This window comes from Python bivittatus, unplaced genomic scaffold (assembly GCF_059951505.1).
Source record: "Python bivittatus isolate LINGU-HERP-01145 unplaced genomic scaffold, Pbiv_v1 ctg000050_np1212, whole genome shotgun sequence".
Lineage (NCBI taxonomy): Eukaryota > Metazoa > Chordata > Lepidosauria > Squamata > Pythonidae > Python > Python bivittatus.
Window position 1 is genome coordinate 6,999,067 of NW_028277033.1, and position 16,788 is coordinate 7,015,854.

At 38.3% G+C, this 16,788-nt stretch overlaps 1 long non-coding RNA gene across 4 annotated transcripts; it reads right to left on the reverse strand.

Moving 5' to 3' along the window:
* Nucleotides 1-1,871: 1,871 nt before the first annotated feature.
* On the reverse strand, nucleotides 1,872-16,157 carry LOC148216923 (uncharacterized). Of its 4 annotated transcripts, none has more exons than XR_015793622.1 (7): nucleotides 16,101-16,157; nucleotides 15,078-15,217; nucleotides 13,332-13,523; nucleotides 10,908-11,864; nucleotides 10,362-10,536; nucleotides 9,979-10,040; nucleotides 1,872-2,660 (listed from the first exon to the last, which is right to left on the reverse strand). It is a non-coding gene; the product is annotated as an uncharacterized LOC148216923 (long non-coding RNA). The 4 variants fall into 4 exon arrangements; XR_015793621.1 differs by having other exon boundaries at nucleotides 10,908-11,206; nucleotides 13,194-13,523; XR_015793620.1 differs by having other exon boundaries at nucleotides 13,194-13,523.
* Nucleotides 16,158-16,788: the final 631 nt, after the last annotated feature.

Genomic DNA, 16,788 nt, shown 5'->3' on the forward strand with positions numbered 1-16,788 from the left:
AGCTGAACTTTGATGTCTAGTCAAGACTTGATGGAGGGAATAAAAATATGTGGGAATGATAGTCCTTTGGATCCATCACACAAAGTGAGGTACCATTCACGGTGGGCCTCCCACCTCAATTCTTCTGGAACTGAAGCTTGTGTTGCAGAAACAGATATTAGTTATACTAGAAATATATCAACCTTATATATCTTTACAAATGGGAATCACATGATCCTGCATTTCTTTCTATAGAAGGGCAATGCAATATCTTTTCAGTCAGAGATCTCCTAGTACTTCCAGTCAAGAATCCTTGTGCACATTTGTGTATGTGCATGCACGCCTTTGAGTCAATGTTGACTCCTGGTGACTGCCTGGACAAGTCCCTTGGTAGTTTTCTTGGCAAGAGTTTTCAGAAGTGGCTTGCCATTGCCTCCTTCCTAGGTCTGAGAGAGAGTGACTGGCCCAAGTTGGGACTAGAACTCACGGTCTCCCAGTCTCTAGCCTGATGCCTTAACCACTACATCAAAGTGGCTCTCTCCTTGTGCACCTACTGTATGCTAATTTTTTTTAACTGAAAGAAGAAATTTTTGCACAGCTTGAGAAGTGCTAGGAGATCCATAGGTCTCTGCACTATGTGTCTCTGTGTATGACACTATATGCATATGTACACATATACATACATTCATTCATTCAGAGGGTGAACAAAGCAAAAACCATGGAAAAAAACACATCATCTGAAAAGCTTCAACTGAAAGGAAATTTACTCAAATCCTCCTTCAAGCTGAAACTTCAAATTTAATTTGCCAAAGCAATTCCATGCATTGAGTTATGAGGAGTCTAGTCCTTTGAACTGATTTTGACTATAGAAGCTGAATTGTAAATTTCAGCTGAACTGCAAAATCCGACTGCAATTTCCCTGATTCACATAGCCCTAAGAGAAATAAGGGTAGGTTTTAAGTGGGAGACCTCTGCATCTCACCTGTACAGAATTTAATGAACAAAGCAGATAGTTACATGACAAAAACCTAGTCCAGAAACATGTTTAACTGCAGGGATGTCTGTTAAGATGGTCCTCTCCTTGTCAAATACTTTTAATTCTTGGTTGAATCTAAACTGCCTTTGCAAATAGTAATTAACTGACTAACCTTTAATTCCATTTTCCACCTCTTTAGCATCTTTGACTGGTGGTCACAAGAAGGGGAAAAAAACCCCCCATAATACCTTGTCCAAATGTCATAATGAAGAGTGAGAGAAGAATGAAATATGTCTTTTGAGATTTTGGCTGCATTTACATTTTAATGCAAAGGGTAGTTCACGCTTTAGTTGAGACATGCCTCCATACTGAAGGTTCTTTCCAACTATTTTAATTTTTTGAGGACAGGGTTATAATTTTACTGAGGGTGCAGGAAGAAACTACTGGAGCTACTGGCATGAAATGTACCGAGTAGAAAAACTTTAAGGATTTGCTACAACTTCACATTCTTAAAAAAGGCTTTCAGTTTCATTTAAATAAATAAATCTTCAGTACTGAAGTCCAAAAGCATTGCTTTAGTATTAAAACAATAAATGAATGAGATGGAAAATTAAAAGAGATAACAGTTCCTGCTCTGCATGTTTTAATTTTAATAGTTTGGAGTTTAGCAATTATTAACAAGCCTTTTATTATTAAAACTAGGGTTTGTTAAACAGGCTTTTCTATTTCATAATTAATTCTGCAAAGAATTTGATGGAGTTGGTTATTAAAAATATGACAAAGCAAAGCACAAATTAATTTGGATTTTAAAATTATCCTTCATTCAGCACTTGATAGTTGCAGCTCATTAGCATAAATAATTAGATTTGCCAGGAATATGGATGGCTTTTCAATGTAAAAATAACACAAGTTAACACTGCTTACCTGGCATCATTTATTTAATTTTTTACTTTAAACAATGTGTTTATTTTCTGTTTGTCCAAATCCATGCCACACAGCCCGGAAGACCCACACCAGCCATCGTAAGCAGGCCGTGAAAGCCTTCGACAATACACTTTCATATTGTTGCCAAAACAAAAAACAAAACACCACTCTGTTTATGGAATAAATTGTGCTTTGTTCGTTAGGCAAGTGTCGCTCCTTATGATTCCTGTAAAAGTATCCAGGTCAGTACTACAGATGTGCTTTACTTTTCTGTTCTGCAAATGCTTTAAAAATAGCTCAGGATGAATCCTAACAAAGAATTAAAAAAAAAAAAAAACCAATAGAGGCGTATCTGTGCAGCTCAGGGTTGAACGGTGGAACTCTTGGGGTTCTCTGAGCTTGGTTCTTTTCTTGCAAACGTTTCATTACCCGGCTAGGTGACATCGTCAGTGCTTTAAACAAATTTTTAAAAAAGAAAATTCCATAAATGCAATATGAAGGAGGGAAAGGACGAAGTAGGAGAAATGGCTGGGGTTTCAGCTGCTAACGTCATTCAATCAGTCGGATGTGATGGTTAAGGTGTTGGGCTAAGACTAGGGACAATAAGGTTGAAGTCCATCGTTAGCCATGAAAATTCATTAGGTGACTATGGGCCAGTCTCTTTGTCTCTCTCTTTCTCTGTTTCAGCCCAATCTGCCTCATACAGTCGCCATTGGAGAGATCAAATGAAGGATGATCCTCATGAAGGAAGCTCTGAGATCTTGGACAAAAGCAGCTAAACCTGGAACATCATCATCATCATCATCATCATCATCATCATCATCATCATCATCATCATCTTTATTACGATCATGGACCAGAATTACAAATAAAAATACATAAAAATACATTGAAATACATTAAAAATACGTTAAATAAAATGGACAGCACATGATAATATATATACAGATTGGTAGGGTCATCTGTGGGCAGTCAAAATCTGCCTAATTTTGCAGACAGTATAACAAAATTTAGCTACGTTCAGGGAAATTAAATCATTCTGATCAGATAGCAACAACTGGACATAAAGAAGATAAGAATTTCCTGGATATTTTTTCAGATGAGGAGTTATTAGATGGGTTCATGAGTCCTTGTAAAAAATACAGTATAACAGGGCATGTGCTATAGTTTCAATAGCCCCTGGTCCACAGGGGCACAATCTCAGCTTATATGGGACTTTAATTTAGGTACCTTGCTGGCTTGTAAGAAAAGGCTTGACTGCTCAAAAAAACATTCTTAGGCAAAGCGGACTGGTCCTGCTGGACTTCCAGGTCTTTGATATGCTGTTTGAATTCACTGAGTGCACACTCATAGCCCATCATTAGGAATGCCTCACTAGAGAAGCCGAGATGTTGAAGTTTTTGTAAGATAGACCTGAACCATACTGATTTATAATGATCCTTGATAAGGAAAGAACCCAAACTTGTGGGGAAAAACAGTAGTTTCAGCCAATGTGCTATAATACAAGTCCATGAGCCCATTTTGACTTTGGAGAACCCTGCTTCCCTCCTTAGTGCTACATTTGGAATACAAGGGCCTACCTGAAATATGGCCTCAAGAATTTGGATTGAACCCTTTCCAGAGGTGTAAATTAAGGATAGGGTCCTAGCTGGGCACCGAAGAGTAACTGTGTGTGAGCCTTAGCTGAGTATGACTTCAGTGCTGCTGGGATATGCTGTCCACCCCTGGTAAAGTAAAAGGATTGGATTGCAGCCACTGTTTTTTAAGCGTTTTCTGTAACGTAGCTTTGGTGCACACTGCATTTAGTGGAGCTATGAAAAACCATGCCCAAATATTTAAAGGATTTAACTTGTTCAATATTCTGGCCGTTTATCCTCCAAATGTTCAGTTTAGGTCTCTTTGCAAAGACCAAAATTTCAGTCTTGCTATAATTGATTTCGAAAGCTTCTTCAGAGCAATAACTGGCCAGAGCACTCATGGCTCATCTGAGTCCAATGTGTGTTTGTGATAGGAGTACTATGTCATCTGCATACAAGCCTGGAACAAATAAATATATCCTGTCCCTCCCGATTGCATTGTTTGTCCTACTGCGTATTGCTTTGGACATCACACAACTGCCAAGCTTGCACACTCTTGAAACCTTTCAGGTGTACCTTTCCAGTGCTTTTTCTTGGTATGCTGAGATGGAGAGAATGAAATCAAGTGCCCAGCCCCCATCCTATGAATGTGGCCATAAATATTTGCACATTTCAAAATAAATATTTATGAAACTGTCCCATTGAGTGAATGCAGAGGAAGGTGGCTGGATGTTCTCTACCTTTATCTAAAAGCTGTATTTAAAAAAAAAAAAAAAGGAAAGGAAAGGAAAGGAAAACCAGGAATAGGCTACTGCTATCTAGTTAATAGCGGGACTTGGTGTGTAATAGCAGTGTCTTTTGTCATACTGCCAAGTCAGCAAATATGGATAAGAGCAGGCTTTATATCACAATTGCTTTTATAGGGCAAAGGCCTTCTTCAAGATGAGCTTGGCTGCTGGTGTCTTCATAAGCACCTCCAAGATGGGTTCTTCTTTGACTTTACAGCCCTAGTCTACTGCCCTATTGATCTCCCACCACATACTAGTGATCTAGTGATCTTCCATCACTTGCTCCTTTTCTCATCACTTTCCATTCCATCTCTTCCTTCTTCCCTTTTCACCAGCCATTAGAATCCAAGTTCCGTAAAAGTCCAAGATGCAAATAAATAAATAACTAAAATAACACGAAACTTCATTGCAACTGGAGAGAAGGAAGAAAAGAGCTTTGTACTGCAAGAAATACATTCAGATGCAATCTACCTCTTGCCATTAAGTTCGGTGCTTTATTTTCTCTTGTAGGCCTCCACTGCAGAAGAGGCTACCCAGAATGAAGTAGTGGAGACTATGGTGACCTAGTTTCATGGGGGAAGCTGGTACATACAAACCCAGACAGTTTATTTTACATCTTGGAAAAGATACAAAAAATGGGGAGAACCAAGAAGCATTCTTCTGTTCGTTTAAAGAGCAGACTCTATTTCAAAGTCTAGCTAGAATGTGACAGAAATTTAAGAACTGAGTTTTAGGCACACTTTCAAAATTGTAATAATGATATAATAAATTTACCGTGAGCAAGGTTCATGTATTTTATTTTATAATAATTTGCTCTAGATGTTAAATGCCTGGAGATACAAGACTTACAGCCTAGTTAATTGACATGGAGCTGAGCAAAATTCATCTAACACCACAATACCCTCAGAAAATAACACTTTTAAACATAGAAATCCTGGCATTCCAGGTCATATATGCCTCTTCATAGTCTACCTTTCATCTCATAAAACCACAAGGCAGCTCTGCTTCTCTCTCTTCCATGCTGATACAATATAGAGCATTGGCGTTTTAAATTACATCTGTCTTACATTAACAGCATTACAAAAATATATCAAGTACAAGTTACGTTAAAATTATTGAAGACTGATAAAATCGAAAGACTTGTTTTCATTCTGAAAGCCAACTGGGAATTTCCTTGACACCTCTCCAGTTGAGCACATTCAACAGATTAATGTTGATGAGAATCTGCTTCAGTTTGATGTTAACTTTTCACCTGAAATGAACTTGGAGGGGAGTCTTATGAGAAGATCTTATGGTATAGCAGAAGGCATACTGTATTCTGATATAATTAGATGGGCTGATGATATGTTTATATTTGAAGATTAAAGGTCAATGCTAGTTCCTTGTATTGACATCAGATTCTATGAGAAAACCAGTGAAGATAACTTAGGTCACCAGGTGGAAAACCAGTGAAGGTAACTTAGGTCACCAGGTGGAGATTTTCTGTCTGGCAATGTTGAAATCATCCTTAGCTTCTTTACTGACAAGATGAAGTACAATAGAGAAACTCAGGAGCTCATATTAGCCTTATACCAAATATTACACAGCCTAATGGGACTCTAAGAGCTTCTAAGAGGTGGTTAAAGGTACTACGCTACAAACCAGGAGATTGAATTCTAGTGTAGCCTAAAGCCAGCTGGGCCAATCGCTGTCTCTGAGTCCTAGGAAGAAGGAACTGGCTAAGCACTTTTGAAAAATGTTGCCAAGAAAATTGCACAGACTTGTCAAAGAACTGATCCATACTTTTACCAAAAAAAAAAAAATCCTTAAATTCCAAAATCTAGTTGTTGAGGAGTGACCTAAGTTGAATAGTTCTCCTTCACATCCTTGCTTTCTGTAAAGAGCATTTTCTTTTCTATTCCCCATAAAAGAGGAATAAATATTAATCTATTGAAGAGAAAGCAATACAATAGAATACAGCAAACAGAGAGAGAGAGAAAGAGATTCTTTTGATTAGCCATTGTTGGGAAGTGAGAAAGTAGACCAGTCATATTTGTTTTCTCTTTGTATGCAGGAGAAAGCTTAGCCATAATGTTTTAAGGCTCTCAATGTTAGTTACAATTTCAAAATGCACCAGCAGGATTTTGTAAGGAGTGAGGGGTTGGAAGATAAATGAGGATTTGGAAACTCTTACAGCCATGCCAAGAATATCAGTATTTTGTGATGTCCTGGTGGATGCTACAGTCTAACAGATCATCTGCCTATGCTCTGTACAAACTTTGCCAGTAGCAGAACAGAACCAATACGTCTGAGCATGTTTCCCCCTGAAGTTGATGTATGTCCATCAATGGTTGCACTTCCATAGAGTGAGGCGTATACACATTGCCAAGATGGTTGCTGTGCAACCAGACAGTATTCCTTCTGAATGGGTAAGAAAACCCCTGAGAGATGAAAGTCGGTGATTTCTGTTGCCTGTAAAAGTCTGCTCCTTACACTCACAACCCTGCCGATTCCCTTGGCTTAATTGCCTAGGGCTGCATAAAGGGTTCTCTCCGCTGCTGAGTTAGCTCATGCCAGGGTGTGAATATTTCATGGGGAATTGTTGATACCAGAACAGAATCAATATTCACGATGACTGCATGGGAAGAGGCCAAGACAGAACATGATAACGAAATATCTGATTACAAAAGAGGTTTAAGTTGAAGGGGAAAAGAAAAGGAAGTAAGAACTGATGACTTGATGAAGCACCACTGGATAAAGAAGAATCTAGAATCCAAACCTTAATGAGAGGAACTGGGGTGAGAGTGTAAAAGATGGGCATATGTATTTATGTACCCGTTAGGCTATTCCCTTCTGGGGTAAGCAAGGGGCAGTAAAGAAACAAAAAGTTAAAGAGGAAAAAAAGAGGGGAGGAGGGGGGAAGAAACAGCTAAATCTGTTTTACACCAACTCTATTCATCAGTCCTTCCTTCTCTCACATCCATGCCCTGCTTCATACATTGCCTTTTGTTCTTTAAACTTCTCACCTTTTTGTGTGGAGAGAGGGAAGATCTTATCAGCTGCCTCCAGCCATGACTTTCTTGGTCTTCCTCTTCCCCCTCAACCAAGGGCTGTGGCCTAGACTGGGAATTAATTTTTTAAAAATCCTGCAAGAAGGCCCTGGCAAACTCTTCCCTTCTCTTCAGGAAACAACATGGGCACCTTTAAAAAGTCAAGAGGTCAACTCAGAAGAGACTTTGCCTTCTATACAACTCAGTGCAAAGCTTCTTATAAGGCAATGATGGCATCTAAGAACAAAGCCAGGCTCAGAGATGCCAAATCATCAGAGATGCCAAATCATCCTTCCTGACAAAAGGGCAACCTATGTGTTGAATTCTACACAGAACTGTACATTTTTATAGAAGAAACACCTTCTTTTTCCACTGATGTTGATAAGTTCACTCTAGAATGGAGGTTGTCTGGAGGGGAGAGGGGAACAAGGGGTCAGGCTGACAAAGCTGTGTTGCAGCATCGGGATGCAAGTCCCTCCCTTTTCTATGTGCATCACAACATTGCAGAGACACCCAAAACAGGCCGTTTGCATTGTCAACACTGCCTCCCCATCCCAGTTTTGTCCTTCTGATGAAGCAGCAAGTTTCTTTGAATGCTATTGATTCTGCCCTAGGACAAGCTGACATCAGAATAAATCACAAAAATCATACAAATTAGAATTAATTATTTGCCTGGTAGGCCTGAGGTGCTTAAAGATGTGGAAATGTTGTGCAAAGAAATGAGGAAAGCTCAGAGAGCAGAACCACCTGAAAGCTTGTAAGTACTGCACACTAAACTTGATCTCAGCCAAAACACCGAGAAGCCTAGGCGTGCCACTTTGTACTGCCGTCCAAATAATGTGCAATGAAAACCAGAGACGAGAGGCTGAAAGCTGTACAAAAAGATTGTCCTGTTCTGTCATAAGATCTCCTGCCTGTTTTTAAGGCTGCACTTCTGTGTGCTTATCAGAAAAATAATTTCACCGGATTCCCTTTACATGAGCACGCATAGGAATGGAGGCATTATCACTGATTTGTGAATCAGATGTTCTATCCCTCCTTCCATCATCTTTGATAAGAGCTCCCTAGGATATTTGAGGCCAGAGGTGCTGAGAAAAGTAGCCCGGTCTCTATCATGAAAAGACGCTCTCCTGAGAATTGGACCAATGAATGTTCTTGTTTCTGCCATGACTTAAGATAGTATTTTTTTGGGGGGGGAGATGATGGGGCTCAGAGGAGTGGTGGAGGAAGGATAATGCACAGAAGTGAAACAGAACTATGCCAACAATGAGATTAAGATCTTTTTGGCACCGTTACATTGCCCGGTATGCTCATATATATGGATACTATTCATACGTAATGATGAATGAAGAATTAACTAACTAGTCAATATAAACTTAGCACTAGGAATGTAAAATAAGTTGTCAGTTAATTTCATCCCAATGGCATTCAAGCAGGATGAAAGCACAGGGCGGCATTTGTTCCTCTGTTGCACAAAAATGAATGCAGATGGTTTTTCTGCATTTTCATTTTTAGATTTTTTAACCTGCTTTTCTTATTTTTTATAAATAACTCAAGGGGGCAAACATACCCAGTATTCCTTCCTCCTTCTATTCCCCCCCCCAACACCAACCTTGTGAGGTGAGTTGGGCTGAGAGAGAGGGACTGGCCCAAAGTCACAGTGAGCTTTCATGCCAAAGGTGGGACTAGAACTCACCGTCTCCCACTTTCTAGCTTGGAGCCTTAACTAGTAGACCAGACTGGCTCTGCTGTTTTCTGTTGTTTCATCACCCACAATTTCACTTATCCACAGTTGGCACTACAGACCAGACCAGATCTCATTCTCCATGGCAAAGGGCTTTCCACATCCATAATTTTTGATATGTGGCTATATTTTGAGGAGAATTTTGGGAGTGGGTTTTGGGGGTGGGGTGACAGTATAATTTATGCATATGCAAAATGATGGATGGAGTTTTGTCCATGTGTAAAGTGTGTTTTCTCAAAATAGTTTTAGAAACGTTTTTGTTCTTTGGGGTTGTTATTGTATGAGGCATTTTAAGGATTAAACAAATACAGAAGAGATCCTATACATTATTTTTAAGTCAGTGCAAGTTTCACCTGCCTCCTCTGACCTTTGCAATATTTCTTTAGATTTATCCAAGCAGAGGGGGGGAAAGTCCTCAGGAAAACATACAGGCAGTAGAACAAAACAGTTTTGAGAATCCGCACATTCAGCACCTTGGGAAATCATGTTCCATATATTTTTCCCTTTTCTCCCATATGGCTATTTTGCAGGCATAAATCCATAATAAATGTAATTAGGTTTCCCCTTGATAACAATGATCATATTATTTATAGTAGAATCACTAAATAGGAGTGTGTTCTTATATTTGGAGTAATTGCTTGCAAGATGATTTTCAGCAAGTGCTGCTTGCCAAACAAAGTTAAGAACAAAGTTCTTACCAAAAAAAACCACCCCTCTCTTTTACACAGCTGCCCTGCTCTTTTACTTTTATCCCCAGTTCTAATCTCTGCTTCCTAATAGATTATTGACTACAGGATTATGATTGTGGGCATGCTATAAAATAAGGCAGCTCACTTTTTTTTCTCTTGATATTCCATAGTGGTGATCTGCTAGGATATGCTACCAGTAACAGGAGCCAGAGCAAAGCATTTTTTTAATGCCCCCTCTTCTTTTCCTCCCCCCCCCCCTTCAGCACCCTCACCGGTCCTCTCTTTCCTCTTTGTCGCACAGTTGGCCATTCCAGAGCATTTCAATTTGGAGAAACTTAAAAAAAAAAAAAATGAGTGTAAGGATCTATTTTCCATCTTACCAGCTAAGTCTGATATAATCTGTTCAGCATCAGAAGAAGAACAGAGAAGGTGGGGTTCTAATGTGGAGCAGTGAATTTGCCATAATGGAATTTAAGGCAGGAGGTAGACGTGTTAGCAACTCCCAAGCATAGAAACAGAAAGGTGAGATAAACATGTAATTAATTGGCAGAGAGAGACATACAAAGAATGCATAGAGGAATGAATGTTTTGGACTTGGTTTTGACCATCTCAAGATCATTATCTACAAACAGAAACATTACCAAATGCCACATACCTGTATTGGGTCCTGTTTCCAAGGGAAATTTCAGCATAATTTCAGGCAGAAGATTTATCAATGGATACAAGTCCTGATGGCTTTATTATTGGAAGTAGTATGGTTCTCAGGACCATTTGTCAGGAGCAGGAACATGGCTTTGAATTTCTATCCCATTTGTGGAATTCTTCTAATGCTGGGAAGAGTGTAAGGAAAGAGAAGAAGAGGACAACTAGCAACAAGGTGGATGGACTTAGTTACAATGGCAATGGGTGCAATGTTGGAAAATCTGAAGAACCAGTTTAGGGACAGATCATCATGGAGAAAATCTATGTGGTCACTAAGAGTTGACAACAACTTGGTGGCTCCTAATCAATCAATGTGGAATTCTCACATAAATCTATTTGATCACTGTGGGAAGGGAATATTGGAATAAATGGACCTTGAGGTGATCCAGCACTGCTTTTATATGTTCTTCTACATTACCCTCAATCATGAGAGTTTGACATTTCCTATAGCTGGAGGGGACTACAGTTTGACATCAATATGAAATGGCCAATCTCTTACCTGTGGTTGTGACCAGGTGATGGGGCCATTGCAAACTGATGGGATTCACAGTGAAGGCGATTAGCATTGGACCTTCTTCCATGACCTTCTTCCAGACTCTGCGCCATGACATGTCCATGCTCTAATTGGCCTCTTGCTCTATGAAGACCTTAATGCCCCCTTTTCTAAGATCTTCTGGCCCACCTTTAGTTTCCACAGCCTGGTCCTTTCTCTTCTATTGGCCTGTTAGGCAGCAGTATCAAATTCACAGGGCAACATTTGCAAATAGATAATTGGAATTCTTGTAACGGTGATAATTGCTGACATGGATAAATGAAATAAAAATGCTTTTCCAAATGTTTTGTTTCATGGCTAGTATGTTTTACTTATCTACAGTATATTCTATGCACTTGTCAAGATAAAGCATACACGAGGTTATAAAAGCAATACAATTGTAGAGCTACTTTCAAAAATAATATAAGAAGTAGTCACAGCTCATGAAATTGAAAAATGAACAGCAACAAGATACACATTCTTTTGGGATATATTAGTTTCAACAAATTGGAGATACTCTCTTTGTTATGCATATTAAATATTAAAAGTAGGCTTCCAGTGAATGATCCATAGGAGAGAGCAAAACTAACTTCCTAAACTGGAAAACCTGTCTTGGCTGTGCTAAAAGGATTGTAGATTGTTATATGAAAAGGTTATTTGTCACTGTTTTTTAAAGGTTTTTTTGGGAGGGATGGACGCTAGGCACGAGAGTAGAATAGTCCGTGGGTAAAGATGGAAAAAGCACAAATAGCTTTTCTGTATTGTATCTTTTATCCCATAAACCTCACTCACGCAAGACAAGCAGACATTGATTCGCATCTGTGTTTAGTATGAGGAAGGAAAATCAAATATTGTTATTGTCAGCTATGTGGAAAACCTCAGAACTCGTCTTTGGAGCTGATTCTCCTTCTTTGAATTCGGCCTCTGAAAGAGAAAGATGCTTGTTTGGGATGTATGGTTTTCACATAGCCATGCTTTTTAGAGTTTCCAAAATTCTCCCATCTTATGGTAGGGTATTGTATGAACAATTGATACAATGGCTTTCTCTTTCCTATTCATTGGTCCTCCTCTAAAAGTTACATTTTAAAAAAATATATATATTTTGCTTTCCCAGTTTTTCTTTTTCATGTTCTTCATACTTTTTTCCAGAGTGATGTACTTAAGGAACACCAGCCATTCCTTAATTATCTCCCAAACAAAACAACAAGAAAAATCACAATGCATTAAAAATAATAATAATAATTAAAAAAAAAAAGAAACAGAAACTCCAGAGGCTGGAATTGCCACATTCTCAGTGAAATGTAATTACAAATCTAGAGATAGATGACATTTAGATTTATTGCATGATGATAAATGAATTCCTTGCCTGTCATTGATGCAATCCATCATAGTGAATCCATTATTCAGATCAAACTAATGATTATAAATCTATTTTAAAGGGAGGAAGAAACTACAGGAATCACTGGGTGAAAAGAATTCATTGGAGTCATAAATATGGGTCATTCCATCTTTTTGGAAATTAATAGCCATGTAACTGGGAAATATATTGATTTTAATACAATTTTGGAGATGGAGATGTCCTTCTAGCAATATTATTCCTGTGCAATGCAGCCTGGTTTCTTCTCTTGCTTTTGATCCAACAAGCAGTAAGGAAAATGGAAGCTGACACAGGACAATGGTTTACCATAAATAAGACTTTGTACTCTGTGGCTTGGTATGATCTGTGCAAAAAACCCTAAACCAGGCTGCTTCAGACATCCTACTGAACAAAGTTATTGGAATATACAGTATAATGCCTGAAAAATTGTCAGTAAACTCTGAAGGGCCACACAGCTTAGCTAGTACCATCCTCCACATATTCCATACCAATCTAGTAAGCAATGCTGCTTTGGGATGAAACCAGTGCATTTTAAGTTACCTCGTTTATTCTCATTTATGGAAGCTTCTAGGTTGAAAGGACTTTTGGTCATAGATGGCGCCTGCCAGTTTCAAAAATTGTTCTTTTGCTTGTCAGCAATTTTTCAAAAAACTCATTAGCTGCAGCGAATGTAAGTAGCAATTTTCAGAGAAGATATCAAAAAGTGGCGCACAGCAACTAGTGATTACAATCAAGCCTAGCTTCAAATAAATAATCCCAGGTAGCAGAGGAGTTTAGGAAAATGAATACTTGGGTAGGCATTGCGCTGCATGCAATATTTCAACAAACATTCAGCCAAAACAATTGTTTGACCCTAGCATACCTGAATGGATTACCTTGTAAAATCAGATGCTGTGGGATCTGTAACACCCACAGGCTTCTCTGATAAAATCCACCAGCCTTGCCCTATCCATCTGCATCCTGACCATTTATTCAAACAACGATGCGAACAGGGCAGGAATGCAATGACTTACTAGTCCCCTCCGGATTGGAGGATCATTGTGAAAAGCTCCTATAGAGACCATAGAGCGTTTATCTTTCTAGTGTCTTTTTTTATCATGATAGTTGTGACTTTCACTCATTTTAAAGAATTATCCAGGCAGGTCCACTGATTCTGCAGCTCTCAAATCCATCTCAAAGAACGTTGCTAGGTTTTATTTGGCACCCTGCAGCACACAGAAGCAAAGCGTTTGTAAGGGAAATCCAAGTCAGCAAGAATGGAGCTAACTAGCAGTAAGGGAAAAAACAGGGGAAGTTGGGATGCATATATTTTAGATAATATATTGTACATAATGGCTATTTTAATCTTTTTTCTTTCTTTCCTTTTCCTGATGCCTTGTATTTCCTTATATGTAAATACATGCTGCTTGCATTGCTAAATCTCATATGTCTTTCTTTTATTTTGCTTCTTTGGGTATGGCAGGTCATAAGCCATAGTAAACATCGATTGACTGCACTCTAATTGTATATTTAAAACAAACCAACCAACAACATGCAATAGAAAGAGCATAATGTATATCCACAAAATTACATATTCTTAGCGTTTTGAGATCAGCTGAGGTTAGCTAAGTGCTGCCACCAGCAACAGACATAAATATAAATACAAGCAAACAACAGAAGTTTAACTATCAAAAGGCAGCAGTGTTAAAATATCATAAAAAGAGCAGATGATTTATTCAAAGGAAACTTGGGTTTCCAAATAATAATAATAATAATAATAATAATAATAATAATAATAAGAAGAAGAAGAAGAAGAAGAAGAAGAAGAAGAAGAAGAAGAAGAAGAAGAAGAAGAACAAGAAGAAGAAGAAGAAGAAGAAGAAGAAGAAGAAGAAGTTGAAAGAAGGAGCAACCTGGGGAAATTTCATTGGGGAGAATGTTCACAATGGCAGCCACATCTTTAAAAAGCCCAATTTCTTATGATGGCTTCTCTCACGTAAAGATCAATTTAAAAAATTCTATAACAAGAGATTGGTCTAAGTAGATCTGTACCTCAAAGAAGAACCTTCTAGACAAATAGAGTTTCTCAAATCTTCTGGTTCCACTACATTTTTTGCAATGGACTTGATCAATCCAATCACGGAACACCCAAAAACATAGAGGGACAAGAATAAACTTCTAATTGTGGGGTTTTATGATGTTCAGCTGAGAACTGTCCATTCTGTGGCCAGTGGGCAGCAGAGCTCATGGAAGTGTAATTTTACCTTACAAGGGTAGCTTTGCACAGCTTTTACCAGTAGGTGAGAATGGGCTGTACTATCATGTGTGGAAGATGGTTGGGACATGAGTAGAGAGAAGTAGCAAGTGGTGAATTATCTCCACAATGTGTTGAAGCTTTTGAACTTGGCATGCCTGTCAGTCAAATTCATCCAAAAGATTTCATTATGCTTAATGGTATGTAAAGATGCTAAATAAAAAGCTAAAGATGCTGTATCCCCCAGAAAACAAGTAAAAGGCAAATCTGGAGTCTCTGCTTGGGCAACATTGCTTTAAAAACAATTGGAAGATTTTGAAGACCAGCTGACTGACTTTCTCAATGGAGTTTTGCCCCATCCCTCTACAGACTACTGAAGAAAATGGAGAATTGAGTTTTATATTTAGTGGGCCTTGGCATACAACCTGAATCAAAATATTTATGTCGTCCCAGGATCCTGCAATATTAACATCAGTCTAGGAAAAAAAAAAGCAAAACTATCACACAATGTTCATTTTCCACTCACCAGTTTCTTGATGGGTAACCCTTGACTTTCAATCGTACCTCCTTGATTGCCTTGGTATTGTGATATTTCTCTCCTATTTGTATAAGATAAAACATTCCACTCATTTAATTGTCCTCTTCATAGGCACACTGCATTCATCACTGGAATAAATAAGTTTTAAGAGTAAATAAGAGTAAATATTCTTTACTCAGATAGCGACTAAATAGTTTGCAATGGCAGTAAGTTCATGAAGCACATCAGAGGGTTAAGTAAATTTGCAAATCTTATTTAAGAATTTTAATTTGTACTTCTGGAAGTTCTGAGAAAGCATGACTGCTTTTATTTTCTCCCCAGGGTTATGCTAAGGAAATATATGTGTCACGGGAAGTTGCTTTAATTGTTTGCCATCAGAGATGCAGACAAGTCATTAAATTCTGTGGAGACAAATGCCATTCTTAATTTGATTAAATTTTAGCAGATGTTTTAGCAAATCTGTACTAAGTGTTTTGTACTAGGTGGTTAAATTCAGGAAGTTTTCTACCTTTTTTAAAACTAAATTTTACAAAATGATTTCAAGGATGATTATGGTAAATCACTGATCATCATTATCAAGCTTATGATTATCATTTAGTATCACATAATAATTCATCTAGGTCAAGCTTTCATGATAAGCTGAAGACAGGATTCTGCATCACATCACTTTTCAATTCAAACTGCCAAGGCACGCACTGAGAAGGCGATAATGCTGACTATTGTGGAAAGTTAAGCTTCTGTAATAAAATATTCAATACGTCATTAGGTTGGAAGAATGCAAAAACCGAAAATAAATTCAGAATCAGGAGATTGGAGAGACCAACACAGTAGACTATATTAATTTATTAAAAATATATGTGATTTAGAAATAAATCTGATTGTAATAATCATATTCTCAGAATCTCTCATGTTTCATTGTAGCCAATCAAGGAGAAACTAGGACCTTACTTCCATAGAGTTGATAAACCTAATAGTGGAGTTATACTATTTTTTGTTTTCATGGGGGCTCACCTGATTAAATGCTCCTGTTCCTCTATCTCCGCCTCCTCCTCCTCCTCCTCCTCCTCCTCCTTCTCTTACAACCTAGCTGTTAAAAGAAAAAGGTTGAAGTCAGTTTGCTACTGATATGTCACTTACCTGTGAGTAGGACTCGCTTTTCAAGAGAGAATGTTTCATGATGTAATCCTCCAAATGGGGATCTTGCCATACGGCCTTGTAGGGTTGTGCAATGCTGCAAATTCAATTAGTGTTTCATAAAGGACACAAGCATGGTCACAGCTCCTGCCAGTGACTCATTAAAGCAGCCTCAAGACACTGTTGCTTTCATGAGTTGCAAACAAGGGCTGCATTTCCACTTTCATGTATTCTGAATTGTGTCCTTCTGATCAGATCAAAAGCATTGCACAGGCCTAGAAGAGGGATAGGTTAAGCCAGCAAGTTTTAACCATGAGCAATACGTCTCTTTTGACCTAGTTAAGTCAATGTTTTACACACAACTGTTTGGTAAATAACATAAATATCTATTTATTTATTTATTTATTTAATCAAATTCATATGCCACCCATCTCACTGTATAAGTGACTCTTAGACGGCTTACAAGTAAAAAGTGATAAAAAAAGATAAACATCTTTACAAAAATATACAAAGCTAAAAGATGGAGAGAGCGTCCTCAAGCCACCAACCACCCCCATTGGATCCC